Here is a 17,024-nt window from a genome sequence, read left to right as displayed (position 1 = left end):
CAAATATTAATGTGATGATGAAGTGAGAAGGGAGGAAGATAGGTATATGCTACATGAACAAGTAGAATGTGAAAGAGCCTAAAACCAAAATAACACTTAGTAAATAGATTCAATTAAACATATTGAAATTTAATAAGTCGCAATCATATATATATAACAATGCAACAAATAAGAGATGCGATTGAAACAAGTCTAAATTTTCCAGTTAACTAACCATTATTTAAATCCAAAACGAGATTTAGAAAAGTTTTTACCTCTCTCGAAGCAGCGACTGGACGATAACGAGCTTGAGAGCGGAGACTCTTCTATTATGAAATCTAAATACAAACAGTAAGCTAGGAAAATATGAGCGTCTATCTTCTCGGAACTTAGAATCAGAAAGCTAGATATAAAATTCTTAAATGTCTATCGCCAAATAATCGAATTCTAAAACATGTTAAAATCCAATTTCCAAACTTTCTATCTTTCAATCACTTGAATGTAAATGATTATTTATAGGAGAAGTTGCGGCAATTTAGGGGGAAATTTGTTGGATTTCAAACAAAAATTTAAACTTTTTGTTCCTTTTTGAAGCAACAACGAGGGCTGTTGTGCAGGCTTGCGACCTTCGTGAAAAGGGCGAAAAGGGGACGTGAAGTGATCGATTAGGCTACTAGGGTTATGGGTTCTGCAGGGTAGTTAAGATTTTTCACTGGATTTCTAGGTTTGCATTTGAAAGAAGAAGAAGACGCGTACTGGGGTCGGGTTGATATGTGTATTACGCTACTGTGTTGGTTGGTTGAGAATTAAGGGAAAATTGGGTTGGGTCGACGTAGTTGGGCTGGAAGGGGGATATTGGGTCGGTTGAATTGGAAAGCAAAAAATGGAGAAGGGCTTTTGGTATTGCTGATTTAGTGTGTATTGTATAGGGAATGGACTGGGTCTTTTGTTTGAGACTGGGCTGCTGATTTGATGAGTGAAAAGGCCCAAAATACTTGGTCTCCAAATGGGTTTAAGGTAAGGCAAGAGCACGAAGTTCGAAACTTAGTCAAATTGAATTTAATTAGCAAATTCGATTAAAATTTGAATAAGACGAATTAATATTAATTAATTAATGAGCTTCTTAATCTTAATGAAATATAATAACTAACTCTATTATAAAATAATTAATTTAATTACAAACAAATTAACTATAAATTATAACTATAACTTAAAGTAAATTAATAAAATATTTAACTAAAAATGTGAAATCTTTGTGATGACTTTCAAACATTTATAAAATAACGTGATTGTAAAAATATACATATTTATTATTTAAAATTATTAAATTCATTAGAAATGACAGAATTACTCTAAAAATAACTTGAAAGTATTTTTAGTTTCGTAAAACTCTTTAATTCAAAATTATAACCATCACTAATAAAATATTAAGATATAAAATCTTTTTGAGATGATTTTCAAATATTCATAAAGTACATTAATTATATAAAATATATATATTATTTAAAAATTACAAAAAAAAAAAGGCGGAAACTATTTAAAATAACTTGCAAACTATATTTATTATTTATTTTTTGATTTTTTATAAACTAATTGTTTTAAATCGTTTTGAAATTGAAGAAGCTCGATGATTAATCTATATTGTGGAGAGTTTAAATTGGGTGTCAACAGTCACCCTACGCATTGATCTGTAATCAGCTTTACCGGAAGATAGAGAACAAATGTTTGTTTCTTTGATTTCCAAGAAATAAGAGCTTCTCCTAGAGTGATGTAAAATCCACTTACAGATCTTCTTGTGTCCTTACAAGATGCCCAATCTGCATCACAAAAAGCCAATAAATCAAAAGAAAGATCGACATAGAGGAGGATACGTTGTGCTGGATCTACACGAAGGTACTGCAAAACTCGCAGTGCAGCAGTGTAATGATCAAGCCAGGGACTTTGGCATAAACTGACTTAGGATCAGAACTGAAAAAGATAAGTTTGGTCGAGTATGCGTGAGGTAGTTTAATTTTCCAACTAGGTGTTTGTATAAAGTGGGATTGTCCAATAATGGAGAGTCATTGTTGTGTAACTTGCAAGAAGGATTCAGGGGAGATTCTACTGCAGGACCAGACGAGTCAAATTCTTGCAACAGGTCCATGGTAAACTTCCTTTGAGTAATTAAAATCCTTTCTTTTCTCGCAGAATTTCCATACCAAGGAAGTAGTTAATGTTGCCTAGATTCTTGACTTGAATTCTGAATTGAGAAACTGAGTGATAGTTGAAATTTTGGAAACATCACTTCCTATCAAAAGAATATCATCCACATAGACAACTATAATTGAAATTAGATCACTTGTTCGTTTATAAAACAATGAATAATCATTCAAAGAACTAAAATAGCCTTTGAATTGGTAAAGCTCCAGCAAGTTTGGCATACCATTGCCTTGAGGATTGTTTCAGACCATAGAGAGATTTTCTCAATAAACAGAATTGATTAGATTTGTTTGGCTCAACCCCTGGGGAAACTTCATGTAAACTTCTTCCTGCAAATTTCCATGCAGGAAGGCATTGTTTACATCAAGTTAAGAAACATGCCATCCTCTCTTTACAGCTACTGTCAATAGACATCTGATTGTAGTCAGTTTGATCACAGGTGAGAACGTCTCTGTAAAATCAATCTCTTTCTTTGGATGTCCCCCCTTACCACCAATCTAGCCTTCAATTGTTCCACACTACCTCAGAGTATGTTTGACCATATAAACCCATTTACATGGAAGGGGTTTCTTACCAACAGGTAAATTCACCAACTCTCAGTATGATTCTGTTTGAGGGCTTGTAATTCAGCATCCATGGCTCTTCTCCGGTCTGGGTGATTGCAGACTTGTTTGTAGCTTGTAGGTTCAGACAACTCACAAATTAATGTAAGAAATTGTTGATTAGGAAGAGAAAGAGCATTAAAAGAATAAGCACTGACATTAACAGGTGGAACAAGATACTCTCCTGTGAAATCAGTGAGAATAATACTATTACAAACAAAATCTTGTAAGCAACTAGACTTAATGATCACCCTTCCTGATTTTCTAATGGGATTAACCGTAGGTGTTGTGATGGTGGGATGAAGATCAGAAATATGAAATTGGGGAGAGCTGATTGGACAGGGAGGAGTGGGATCTGTATGAGGTGGATGTTGTAAAGGATTTGTGAGGTAAGGTGAAATGATGTCTGGTTTAGGAAAGTCTATATGATTTGGTGGATCTGGGAAAATGAGTGGGAATGAGTAGGTTGATTTGCAAAGGGAAAACAATGCTCATGAAAAGTGACATCTCTAGAAACAAACATCTTCTTTGTACTCTATTCCATCAATTTGTAACCCTTTTGAGTTTGAGGATACCCATGAAGACACAAGCAGTTAGCTCTAGGCCTCAAATTTTCCCCTGGTTGGCCAAAGTAGAAGCATAACATAGGCAACCAAAACTTCTAAGACTGTCATATTGAGGCTTTTCTCCAAATAAAATCTCAAAAAGAGACTTACCTCTAAGGACTTTTGAGGGTAATACATTGATCAAATGTGTAGCAGTCAAAGATACATTCACCCCAGAAATGAGTAGGTACCTTTGACTGGAACATGAGTCCCCTTACAATTTCCAGTAAATGTCGATGCTTCCTCTCAACAATGTCATTTTATTGAGGGGTTGCAACATAGATGTTTGATGTAAAATGTTTCTTTATTGAGAAAAACTAATTGTTCTGATCCTTTCCCCAAATCAAACACATTGTTTGACCTAATACACTTCACTTTCACATTAAACTGCCTTCCACCATGCATAGAAAACTTTTAAAAATAGAAAAAACATTACATTTGGTGGTTAGAAGGAATGTCCAAGTACCCCTACTATAGTCATCTACTATAGTAAGGAAATACTTGCATCTATTGTAAGTAACACATTTGTAAGGGCCCCAAGTGTCGATGTGAAGTAATTCAAAAATTCCTTTTGATTTAATGTTACTAGTGGGAAAAAGGAGTCTAGTTTGCCTAGCTTGTGGACACACATCACAAATGAAATCAGAATTTGCAGGAACTTTGATGAAATTAAAATTCTTCATTACTAAGAAGGGCAAATGTCCCAGTCTAGAATGCCAAAGGCTTACATTGGAAACAAAATTAAAAGACATAGGGACAGAGGAACTAGAAACATGACTAGAAGTAGCTTCCTTTCAAAAATGAACTACATTCTGTTTAAGAGATTCCTGAGAACTTGCTTATTGTAGTAGGTAAAGATCTTCCCTTACTTCACCAAAAGCTTGTCCCCTCTTCATAAAAGGGGCCTGCAACATACACCCAACATAATAAAAATGAGCAGAACGTTGAAATTGGCAACATAATTTGTGAATGGATAACAAATTATATTTGAAATCTGGAACATAGAGAACATTATTAAGAGTTAAAGCAGGCTGAATGGATATACTACCTATGTGTGTCACATTGATTTTGAAAGAATTAGGCAAACTTTTGGTTAATGGAACAGGAAGAGGAATGAGTTTCAAAAAGGAATTAGAGTTGTAACACATATTGCTCAGAAGCCGTTTTGTCAATAATCCAAGTATTATGATCAATAGTTTTAAAACATGATCTGAGTATTTAAGAATAGTACCAGCCACAACAATGACATTAATTTCTGATCCTGAAGCTCCTGCCTCTCCCATTTGAAACTGCTTGAACATGTTCATCATTTGTGGCATCTGCTTTTGACTGAATTCTCTGTCTATGCAACTATCAATGCTTGGCTCTCTGCATTCTTACAAATTTCTTCTGCTACTGCTACATTTCCTCTTGGTCCTCCTTGATGTTCCTTTGAATATCTGAATTGGAAGTCATCTGGGTATCCTATAAGTCTGAAGCAGTCTATTTCTTCATGACTTGTTTTAAAGCAGTAAGTGCAACTTATATTTAGGTTGTATTTCACCTTCCTGTCTTTGTTCTTGTATGGTTGATTCCCAGACCTTTGAGCTCGATTTGCCTGTCCAAACCTCTGTGTAGGGTTTTTCTATCTCTGAGATTGAAAACCATTCTTTTGAGGTTGTTTTCCAAGTCTTTGAGATGGTCTTTCCTGCCTTCCTGCCATGAATGAGGCAGTTTCACTAGTAAACTGGGCATTAGCAAACATTTCCCTTTGATTCTCATCTTGTAACAAGAGAGAATATGCATAATCAAGAGTACAGAGAGGATTTTCCATGAGTATGTTACTTTTTGCCTGTGAATATACTTCATTTAACCCCATTAAAAATTGCATAAGCTTCTGATCTTGCAAGGATTTAATTAGTTTTCTTTGGCCATCACACACACATACATAAGAGCATACTATATCAGCATTTAACGAATCTAGTTCATCCCACAATCGTTTAAGTCTAGTAAAATACCCAGCTATGTCAAGAGTACCTTGAACTAAACATGTGATTTCCTTTTGCAGGTGGAAAAGTTTTGCTCCACTAGTTTGCCTGAATCTGTGTTCAAGGCTCATCCACAGGTCTCGAGATGTTTGGAATATATGACACTGTCCCCTATATCCTTAGTGACTGAATTGAGGAGTCAAGATGTGATCATGTGATTACAGCGACTCCATCGCTGATACTCTGCATCATTCAAATCTGGTGGAGTTATTGTGCCATTGATAAAACCCAATTTGTTCTTAGCAGAAAGAGCTATGAACACACATCTGCGTCATCCTGGAAAGCCTTTTCCATCAAATGAAGCTTGACAAAAGTTTGCCCTGGAGCATATGAAGAATGGGGTAAAAGGGGTGATTGACATCAACATAGTTCCATTCACAAATCCTGTGTTGATGGGATTCATGGTGGTGTTTGTGTTGATTGGAGTTTCTCTAGTCATGATGTTGATTGTGGTTTTTGAATGCAAATTCTTGGATCAAGCTATTGCTCTGATACCATGTAAGAATTGAAAAAAATGATTTGCAGAATTTTCCACTGTTGTATTCATCTTTTTTATTCTACATTTATACAAGTTTTTGTATGTAAAAAAATAGAAAAGAAAATGCTTTGTACACTTTTCCTACTGCTATTGTACTATTCTGTAACATAATTTTATTCCTCTACTATGTGCATTTATTACTACAAGAAACTTGACTTTTAGCGACCAATTCTTAACGAAAGGAAATAAATCTAGTCGTTATTAGTGTACTTATAACGACTAATTTTATTTCCGGTTGTGAGAGGCTTTTTTTTAGTTCACTTTTAATTAAAGGATAATATCTGGTTCTTAAAATTAATAATATCCCCTCGTTAAAATTAAGTAATTGATTAAAAAATAAGGCCCACTACCTTTTCCCCCATTTTCTCCAAACTCGAGAAACAAAAACCTTAGAATTATCTCTTTTGATCCCAAAAATATGTTAGGTTTTGTTAAAAGGAATGGACTTTCTTCCAAAATTCTTAAAATTTGTCGATTTGGAGCTGATGCAATCTCAATCGCTGATGAAGGACCCAGTAAGCGAGCACCTCAATTACATCTATGGAGATTGTGGGCCGGAGATTACCCTAAAACCTAGAGATGTGATTCAGTGTGTTGAATATGGGTATGCTCTTTTTTTTTTTCATCTATTGTAGTTTTCGCGACCATTTTACATCAAACTAAGCCATTTTGGTTTTGAAGTATTTGGTTGGTGGATTCTATTGTTAACTACAAAAGAAGAAGAAAAGAAATTAATTTTCTGATCGTTCTCAACTTGTCTGCTCGTCGTCATCGATAGTTGCACAAAGGAACTAGCATTCTTATTTCCTGCTCATCTAGGTATGTTTCTGCAGTCTTAACCATCAATTGCAGTTGTGGAACGTAGAGTTTGTCTGATCATAAATTTACTCTCTATGTTTAAGTAGGGTTCATTTTACATGATTTTCTATCTACTTTTATTAATATTTTTGTCTGCATGTGTTATTAAACTTAGAAGATATTTGGTGGTATCTTTGATTGAAAATAAAGGTGGTGAATGATTGTGATTATTGAATAATTTGGCTAATCCTTTCTGCCATTCTAGAGCTAAACTGTATTTTTTTTTGCACCCGGAGTGGTAGGCAGTGATGCTTTTGAATTTAAAGAGAAAGATGACTAATTCTATTTCAATTGGAGGCTTCTAAACCCATGAACTAGATAAGAAATAAATATTTATGTGGTCAAAACAAAACTTTATTTTTGATGTAATGGTGTATCTAATATAGTACTATGAAATAGAAGAACCTTTGTTCTACACATACACATTTAGTATGTTGCATGGTTAACAAATTATATGATTGAAAAACAAAGAGTAAGATTATTTAGGCAACAAAAGAAAATGCTATAGAGAGAGCAAATTCACTATGCATTTCGAGTGAAAGAAATTAAAAAATTGCAAACACCCAAGCAAAAGATAACTTGTTTTATGAAGTCCAGTGGAGATCTTCGCCCTCAAAATATCCACTAATAATGTCAAGAACTATGGGACTCATTCGAGCTATGCTTGATGGGAATCCTATTTCGGCGAGGACTACGTAAACTAACAGGACATAACTAATGAATTTCTAGTTTAACGGTTTAGAAGTATAATGGATTTACTCATAAAAAGATGTGCAAGTGGTGTGCTTTTAAGACAACGTTGTTCATTATATAGTAGAGAAGATGTGCAATACAAGTTAGATATTACAGTGAGTTGAAACTATAATGAAATATATGTAGTTTCTAATTTTGAATTTTTATGTTGTATTGTCTTCCGTAGATATGGAAGCTGTTTGCGCAAAGTTTTGTATTATCCTTTTGTGCTGAATTTCTTGACAAACCTTGTATATTATTCCTTTCTCCATTTTCATTAGTAGTTTAATTTTAATTTAGAAGTCTTTGCATGGAGCAAAAATCACATGTACAGAGGTTTTGTTTTCCCTGTTCCATGAACTGAATATATTTATAAACTGATTTGATGAAGACTTGATGATAAGCCATTACTGCAGCTTTTTCTTATGATCAGGAGCAATATCAAGTGGTTTTATAACTTATTCAGCTCATGAGAACTTGAGTGCAAATAAAGTTTTTGTACGTACCGATTTCATTGCCACCTGTTGTTTCCCCTCTTGAACATTATGGTATGTTACTTTTTGTCAGCTTGTTAAGTTTATTCATATTCTTATCCTAATTTCCACGGGTCAAGTACTGTATATTATGCACCCTATGCCTTAGATACAAGTACAATTTATATTTTCAATAACTACTTTCATACAAATATGAAAATTAGTTTTAATATGTTGAAAAGTTCTCAGTGATAATTTTATGATCAGGTAAGATAGAGTTATCTTGAGACAAGGGTCTTTTGGAAACAATCTCTCTACTTTCATGAGGTAGTGGTACGGCCTGCAACACTCTATCATCTCCAAAACCCCACATACTGAGATTATACCGGGTATGTTGTTGTTGTTGCTTTTTTATCATAATTTCTTTTTGACTTGATTGAAGGTTGGATTAAGAAATATGTACAAAATCAAGTTCAGGGGAATGAATTCAAAAAGATGCAGAATGTTAAGTTGTACGAGTTGCTATTACTATACAATTTTACATATTTCCCAAGAATTTGATAGAAATTCTCTTTCATATAAGTCCTTTAGGAACTGAACCTCTATTTGTTGTGATATGCCGTCATTCCAATGCTATTTCTACAAGATTTGTTTATGCAACATTAATAGTTTGTATAGTATAAGAATGTTGTCTTATCGAAAGAAGGCAAGAGAGTTGGTTTCATATTATCATGGGGCAGAGAGTTGGTTTTGTATACTAAGGCTGCTAGTTGTGATTATAATTATTATTTAGTACTTGCTATTATTAGCTCTAACCTGAAAAGGGAAAATGTATTTTCGAGTTGTGACAAGAGAGAGGCTCACATGACTCTTTATTTGGGACATGTATAAAATTTAGAGACATGGTTAATACTCATTAAATATGAGTACATTTAGTTTCATATTTAACCAAAAAAAGAGGAGAAAAGGAATTGTAGTCACTGCCTAATGAGATGATCAGCATTGAGCTACAACAACTTAATATCAATGATACTGCAGAAAGGAATCAGAGAACTCAGTGGCTGTTGAATTATACTAAACAACCAAGTTCTTATACTTAACTCATCAACTTAGTTATTGGAACTTTTTATCCTCTTAAGAATTACCTTTTTTTCTTCAAACTTAAAGCTATGCAGAGCTTGGCATCTTCTCATTCTTCTAGGATTATTCTCAATCGTTAGTTGGTGAATAAAATATAAAGTTAAGATTTTCAAGCATGACTACTATGAAGCTTATCTATTGCCAATTTTTGCGTTTCTCAGTTATAACAAATAAAGACGAGGGGTCAGTTCTTGAATTGTTTGTGGCCAATTGATCTGTAATCTTAAGTCGTTAGAGAGACACACTTTTATTTACTCTTAGTTACATTTAAGTAGATTATCTCTTGTTCTCATGTGCGAACTTGATCTTTTTATAGGTCAAATATGTAAAATACTTTCTTGATAATAGGTGGTAGTGGCACTTAAAACTTAGGACCTCTACTTACTTTGTTATTATGTTTAATTGTGCCTTATACTTTTAACGGTTCAAACTTTTAAATGAGATTCGTTAAACAATTTAGCACTAATATCTCTTCTTTTAACTTCTCGTAATGTTGAATTTAAAAGGAAAACTTCTTATAGAATAGGATATGATGTATTTACAAACCTTGATCCTTAATGTTGCTTAAGTATGTGTCAAATTAAAAAAAAAAATTACTCGTATCTCTTTATTTTGTTGATTTTGAAGCGTATATCTTTTAATCTTAATTATTCTAGATAGTAGTGTTGGAGTTCTAATGTTGATATATGTTGTTATGGGGAGTTTGTGAGAGCTTGCTATTAGCCTGAATCTCCTTGTGCAGTATGTTGATGATGGTAGGCTTGATAAAAATTGAGGCATTGGTGTATAGTCGTATATGATTATCATGATGTTGCCACATAAACTGAAAGATATCCTCTAATCTAAACTACTTGCACTTGGAATTTGTGATAAAATTACAACTTGTTGAAACATGTTTCTTGCAATACCCCTCTTATATTCCTCAGGTATCAATAAAAGAGAAGAAAAATCAAATGACAGGGATGTATACAATGTCCACTAGTGTGACTCCATTCTGGTGTAATTGTTCACTTCTTATTACATTACTTTTTTGTGATAAGTCCAGGCTTCTATATTCAAATTGGACTTTTCTTATTCAAAAATGAAGAGAAAAACTCTCTATGGGCAGTTCCATTCAACTAAATTAAGTTCTCTTGCCGAATAAATTTAGTTGGATAGTTCATAAAGTTGCACTACTACAAAAACAGTGAATACCGACCTACAAATACCGACCTAAAACTGACATCCCAGCTTAGATAGGAAAAAGCTTGGTCGCTATTCAATACCGACCTCTGGAGGTCGGTATTTACTAACCTCTCGAGGTAAGTTTTTATTCTAAGTCAGAAATTTTTTATTTTTATTATTTCCGACTTCCTGAGGTCAAAATATTTATTTCTCATATATTGGAATACCGACATCCGGGTGTCGGTATTTGTTAATTTTTTTATTTTTAATTTAATATAAATTCCGACCTCTGGAGGTCGGTATTTTTATTTTTTTATTTTTGAGATTCTGACCTCCGAAGGTCGGTATTCTTATTTTTTAATTTTTGAGATTTTGACCTCCGGAGGTCGGTATTTTTATTTTTGTATTTTTGAAATTCTGACCTCCGGAGGTCGGTATTTTTATTTTTTTAGTTTTGGAATTCTGACCTCCGGATGTCGGTTTTTTTATTTTTGGATTTTTGAAATTCTGACCTCCGGAGGTTGGTATTTTTATTTTTTTATTTTTAGAATTCTGACCTCCGGAGGTCGGTATTTTTATTTTTTAGTTTTGGAATTCCGACCTCCGGAGGTCGGTATTTTTATTTCTTATTTTTTGAAATTCTGACCTCCGGAGGTCGGTATTTTTATTTTTTATTTTTGGAATTCCGACCTCCGGAGGTCGGTATTTTTATTTTTTATTTTTGAAATTTTGATCTCCGGAGGTCGGTATTTTTATTTTTTAGTTTCGAAATTCTGACCTCCAGAGGTCAGTTTTCTGCTACAAAACTGGCAGCAAATTGTTGCAATTTTAGTTGCGCACCTGCATATTTATACTAAAACAACCCAAAGAATTCCAAATAAACTTCATCCAACCAAAACAACCCAATATTTTCAACATATACATTAAACTATTTCAAAATAAACTTCATCCAACTTCAAAATAAACTAAAATACAATCAAACAATTCTAAAAATATAGAAGTCTAAATTGCCAAATAGTTACAACTACTCCTCATCACCCTCACTCTCCTTATCAGACTTATCATTCTCATCACCCTCCTGATCAGATCCATCACTGCTGGTCGGATATGGAGGAAGAATATTTCCTGATTCAAAAAGAAAAGTTAGTTGGGCCTGAAGCGCTGCATACCTCTTGTTCTCTACTTCTTTTGCTGTCGCAATCTCCTCCCCTCTCTTCCTCTCTCTTCTTCTCTCTTTCGGCTACAACAACAAGCTCGGCATTGAGATAAACTATCTTACTCTCCATTGCAGATATTGTCTCTCTATCCCCGCCATCGAAGCTTGAGGATGATGAACCACATTACCAAGACTTCTTCTTTTGATACGCCTTTTCTGGATAGCCATAGACTGAACCTCTAATCGGTTCACCAGCACTCTGTTTCCAAAGATTCTCGTTTTCTTCTTGTGTAAATGGTATGTCCCGACTCTCAAGAGGTAGAGTACTACAATACTCCTGAGATATTCTATCCTGTAATTTAAACAAAGAACTCTACGAATAAAAATGTAATATATACAAGGAAAAGAAAAAAAGATTTAGTTTGAATGGAGTTCTTACATATGTCTCTTGAGCACGTTGCTCAATCCATCTTTCTTCTTCTGTGGGGTTCATACTCTTCTTGACGTGAGTAACCTTGAACATCTCTTCTACAGGTACCGGCCTACCCAACTCTTTTTCCTGCAAATAACATATATATAATTTGATCTCATTAATCTCCAAAAACTACTTATCAAAAAAGAAAAAAATTATTTTACTAAATTAAGAAAGTATACCATTCTTTCCTTCCTAGTAACTTGGTTAATAGCTCCACCAGTGTGCAAAGAGCCTCCCTTTTCTGATGCGCAAACTATCTTTCCAATCTCACTCCTCTTTTTAAATTTTTCATCAGTACTCCAATGTTCCAGTAACAGAGCCCATCGATCCGGTAACATAAACTTAGGAATTCTATTGTTTCTCCGATAGTCACAAAATGTGCTAGAAAGCAACTTTGAAGCTTTAAGTTTGAAGTTCACTTGAACGTCTTCCTCATGTTCGGGAGCCCATACATAATATTTCTATAATAAAAAATAACTAAATATTTATTGTTCAAATGAATAGCAAATTTAAATGTATATGATGTGAATTTAATTGATAAACATTCTTACCTTAAATTCGTTGAACATCTGCCCTTGGGTGTTAAGTGGAATCGAACTCCAATTCGGGTACACACCATTATAATGAGTTCTGATGCACTTTAAAATAATCTTTGTCATACCCACATCCCGACGTAAGTTGAAATACGAGTTCATTGACAAAGTAGAGTAAACAAAAAATAGTCAATCAATTAAAATATAAATAGATAAATGAAAGATGAAACATAATTAAATCATACTTGTATCCTAATGGCTCGATGACGAGTCTCTGGAAATTGTCTCTATCGCCTGGCTGAGGACCATGTGCATCTGAGTGCTGGGTGGTAGGAGTATTAGGCTCTGAGCCATTGGATTCAAGATGAAGATTGGAAAATCCAATTGATCCACTATTACTATTCAAACTATTGCACTGACTAGCACTAGCTGATGGTATGGTAGATCCACGACCAAGATGTGAATAGCCCTGCAATGTTTGGTAACCCGAACTAGGTACCACACTGGGTGTAGATATAGTATAACCATGTTGTGGAGCCACATGAGTAGAGGCATTATGTGACTGGTGTGCCGAGTGAGTAGTTGAAACTGAGGCTCGTTTTGAAATAGTAACTCGAGAGGGCTCATCAGATATCACGACCCCAGTGGGCCTTCTTATAGCATTTGCCTTAAATTTCTTTTTTGGATTAGCGAATTTTTTTGATTTACCCTTGTCTGTATCTACCATCTATATCAATTAAATATAAAAATTAAAACAAAGTAGTACAAAATAATGTCACAATGTCGAACAAATATATCAAACAAAGTTATCATAACATAAGGCTTAATCCAAATAATCTTTCACAATGTCGAACAAACGCTAAAACTACTAAAATATAAAGTATACTCAAATATGAATATCTAAACATCTACCAACTAAACATACAAATTGTTATTTATCTTTCTCCTGGGCATTTCTCTTTAGCTTATGTTTAACTTTTTTGGCTTTTGGAATTGCTTTTGAAAACTGTTGCAATGTTCAATTTACAAGTTATATTTCAGAGAAGTGGTAATGTTGTCCCTAAACTCTTTTTATCCATTTCCAGTCACATCACTCAGTTTCTGCAAATTCAATGATCAATAAAGGGAATGTGTGTTCACATGTTTCAGAATATCTACCTACATTACTTAAAAATCAATGTAAGAGGCTTACATTGAACTGTAACTTGTGAGATTGAACTCCTTTCTATGTATCAAACTTTGCAATTCTAAGGATTCTTTGCCATGACTCATGAGCTACTTGTCATTAATTGAGCTAAGTGTTAACACTAAATGGACACAAATCGATCTTGTAAGAAAATCAATTTTGTTATCAATAGGATCAACTAGTGTTGATACTTATGCTTAACAAACACATTATTCCTAAATTAAAGCTTAATATCAACACTAGATAGACACAAATCGATCTTGCAAGAAATGTTAAAACTACTAAATAGTCTTTCACAATGTCGAACAAAAGTTAAAACTACTAAAATATAAAGTATACTCAAATATGAATAGCTAAAAATCCACCAACTAAACATACAAATTGTTATTCATCCTCTTCGGAAGTTTCTTCATCATCTATCCATTCACATGCATCATCTTCGGAAGTTTCCTCCTCATCTATCCAATCATCCTCTTCGAAAGTTTCCTCCTCATCCTTCTCCATATTTGTTGGCATATCTAACTCTTCTCTATTAACTTCTTCTAAAATGTGATCAGGATGCTCTAAATTCATTTCTAACTCAGCATCCACTACTTGATGAACACTTGATATTTCATTTTGATATGCGACATCCAATTCAATCTCAACTTCCACTCGCCCCATTGGTTTTGTTTTGATTACAACCCACCAATCAGACTTATCCCTACGCAACGGATAATGAGCATAGTACACTTGCTTAGCATTCTGTGCAATAATAAAAGGATCATAAGCCTCATACTTCCTAGTGTGTTTGACTTCAATGATATTATGTTGCTTAAGCTCCCTCGTACCTCTTGAAGTTGGATCAAACCACTTGCATTGGAAAAGTACTATTCTTTTGATTGGCCAACCCGAATACTCCAACTCTAGAATCTCCGGTAAGACGCCAAAATAATCAACATTCTCATTTTGATTTCCATCATCACCTTTAACCCAAACACCACTATTATTAGTTTTCTTATTCTCTAAGTATTTCTCTTTGGAAAATTTAAAACCATTTACGTTATATTGGGACATTGTGTGAACTGTAATCGGTCCCCAAGAAATATCCTTGAAAAATTGATCAAATGTGGCGGCATTTTCTGAATTGTAGACCTATATATGGTTAGTAAATTAAAAGCAATGTCAGTAGAAAGAAGAGTACACAAATATTTTAATAGGTGTATATATTACAACACTTACCCAATTAGTATATCACGTTATAATGATGGAAACACTTGATCATTACCATATTGGCTCACAAAATAACTGTAGAATCACATTGAAATACAATTAGTTTCCTTAATAAAATCGGAGTTGAATATATGTTGTTTACATATTTAATTTTCTTACTCTAAGAAGGGTTGGACTTCTGGACAATTTAACAAGACATGAAGCTCTACAGATTTTTTCTCCTTTTCGATAAGTTTGTGCAATGCACGTTTTTTTGAACCCTTACCCGGTTGGTTGAAGATTGATAATGATTGTACTGCAGGATCATTCCCAGTAACATCATGTCGATTGGGTCTGTTTCTCAAACACGACATATAATCATCACAGTAGTAAGAACAAAAGTGGGATCTTTCTTTAGCTAGATATACTTGAATCATACAGCCCTTCACCCTATGTTTATTCTTAATACCCCTTTTAGATTTGCCAATGCTCCTGTAAAATTTTATATTAGATATATAATTTCAAAAGATATATAAACGATTTATGAAATAGGAATAAATGTGTTATAGTTACTTACCACTCAAAATGATACATCCACCTATATTGAACTGGACCTCCCAGTAGAGCTTCATGAACAAGGTGAATAAGAAGATGTTCCATCACATCAAAGAACCCAGGTGGAAGAATCTTCTCCAACTTATTACTAATAACAACTATATTTTTGGCCATCCGAACCAGATTTTGTACTCTCAATGTGCTGGAACACAAGTCTTTGAAGAACAAACTGATCTCTGCCATCGGTTTCCATATGTTTTCAGGCAATCCACAAAAAGCAATCGGAAGTATTTGTTTCATATCCATCTGGTATTTTCAAGCTTTCCACCCACTCACAAATTTTTCTCTTCTGTTCCATTGTGAATGAATCACTAGCCTTGGGCTTAAGTAACTTGTTGTTGGTAGACTCCTGTAAATGCAACTCCGGTCGTCTACAATGTTCTGGTAAGTCAAGTCTAGTCTTAACATTATCTTTTGTCTTGCCAGCTACATCCATTACAGTGTTGAACATATTATCAAAATAATTCTTTTCAATATGCATGACATCAAGATTATGTCTAAGCAAATTATCCTTCCAATAAGGTAACTCCCATAATATACTCTATTTAGTCCAATTATGTGCAACACCATACCTATCAAATTTGTACGATGGTGCCTCAGTTACCTTTGGAAAATTTTGAACCCTTTCCCAAATATCATCACCCGTTAATATTGGGGGTGGACCATCTCGTTCAGTTTTATTCTTTTTAAATGCATATTTCTTTCTCCTAAACTCATGATCAGGTGGCAAGAACCGACGATGACAATCAAACCATGAATTTTTTCAGCCATGTTTTAATGTGAATGATTTAGTATCTTCCATACAGTAGGGACATGATAACTTTTCAGCTGTCATCCATCCAGATAACATTCTATAGGCAGGAAAATCATTAATAGTCCATATTAAAGTAGCACGCATGTTGAAATTTTGTTTACGAGAAATGTCCCATGTTTCTACCCCCTCAGACCACAACAATTTCAACTCATCAATCAAAGGTTGTAAGTACACATCAATCTTGCTTTTTGGATTACTCGGACCAGGAATGACACAATTTAGAAATATATATGGACTTGTCATACACATCTCAGGTGGAAGATTATACGGTGTAATAAACACAGGCCAACAAGAATATAGTGCAGCCCCAAATGAAAAAGGGGTGAAACCATCCGCGCACAAATCCAGCCTAACATTCCTTGGTTCAGTGGCAAAATCTGAATAAGTTCTATCAAAATGTTTCCAAGCCTCTCCGTCAGATGGATGACACATGACACCAGGTGGCCTTCTATTTTCACGGTGCCATCTCATATGAGGAGCAGAGCTATCTGATGCATATAACCTCTTCAATCTTGGGATAAGAAGTAAATAATGCATCGCCTTAATAGCAAGTTTCTTTCCGGTAGAACCAGTCTTATAACGAGGGTGACTACAAAACTTACAAGACTCTAGATTGACATCCTCCTTATAGTATAACATGCAACCTTTTTCACAACAATCAATTCTTATTGAAGAGAGTCCTAACTTAGACACCAATGCATGTGCTTTATAATAAGAATCAAGAATCTCTATACTGG

This window comes from Solanum verrucosum, unplaced genomic scaffold (genome assembly GCF_900185275.1).
Source record: "Solanum verrucosum unplaced genomic scaffold, falcon-dt-bn FXZP01000182.1, whole genome shotgun sequence".
In the NCBI taxonomy this organism is placed as follows: Eukaryota; Viridiplantae; Streptophyta; class Magnoliopsida; order Solanales; family Solanaceae; genus Solanum; species Solanum verrucosum.
The sequence above is the reverse complement of the archived record's forward strand: the minus strand, read 5'-3'. Positions refer to the sequence as shown.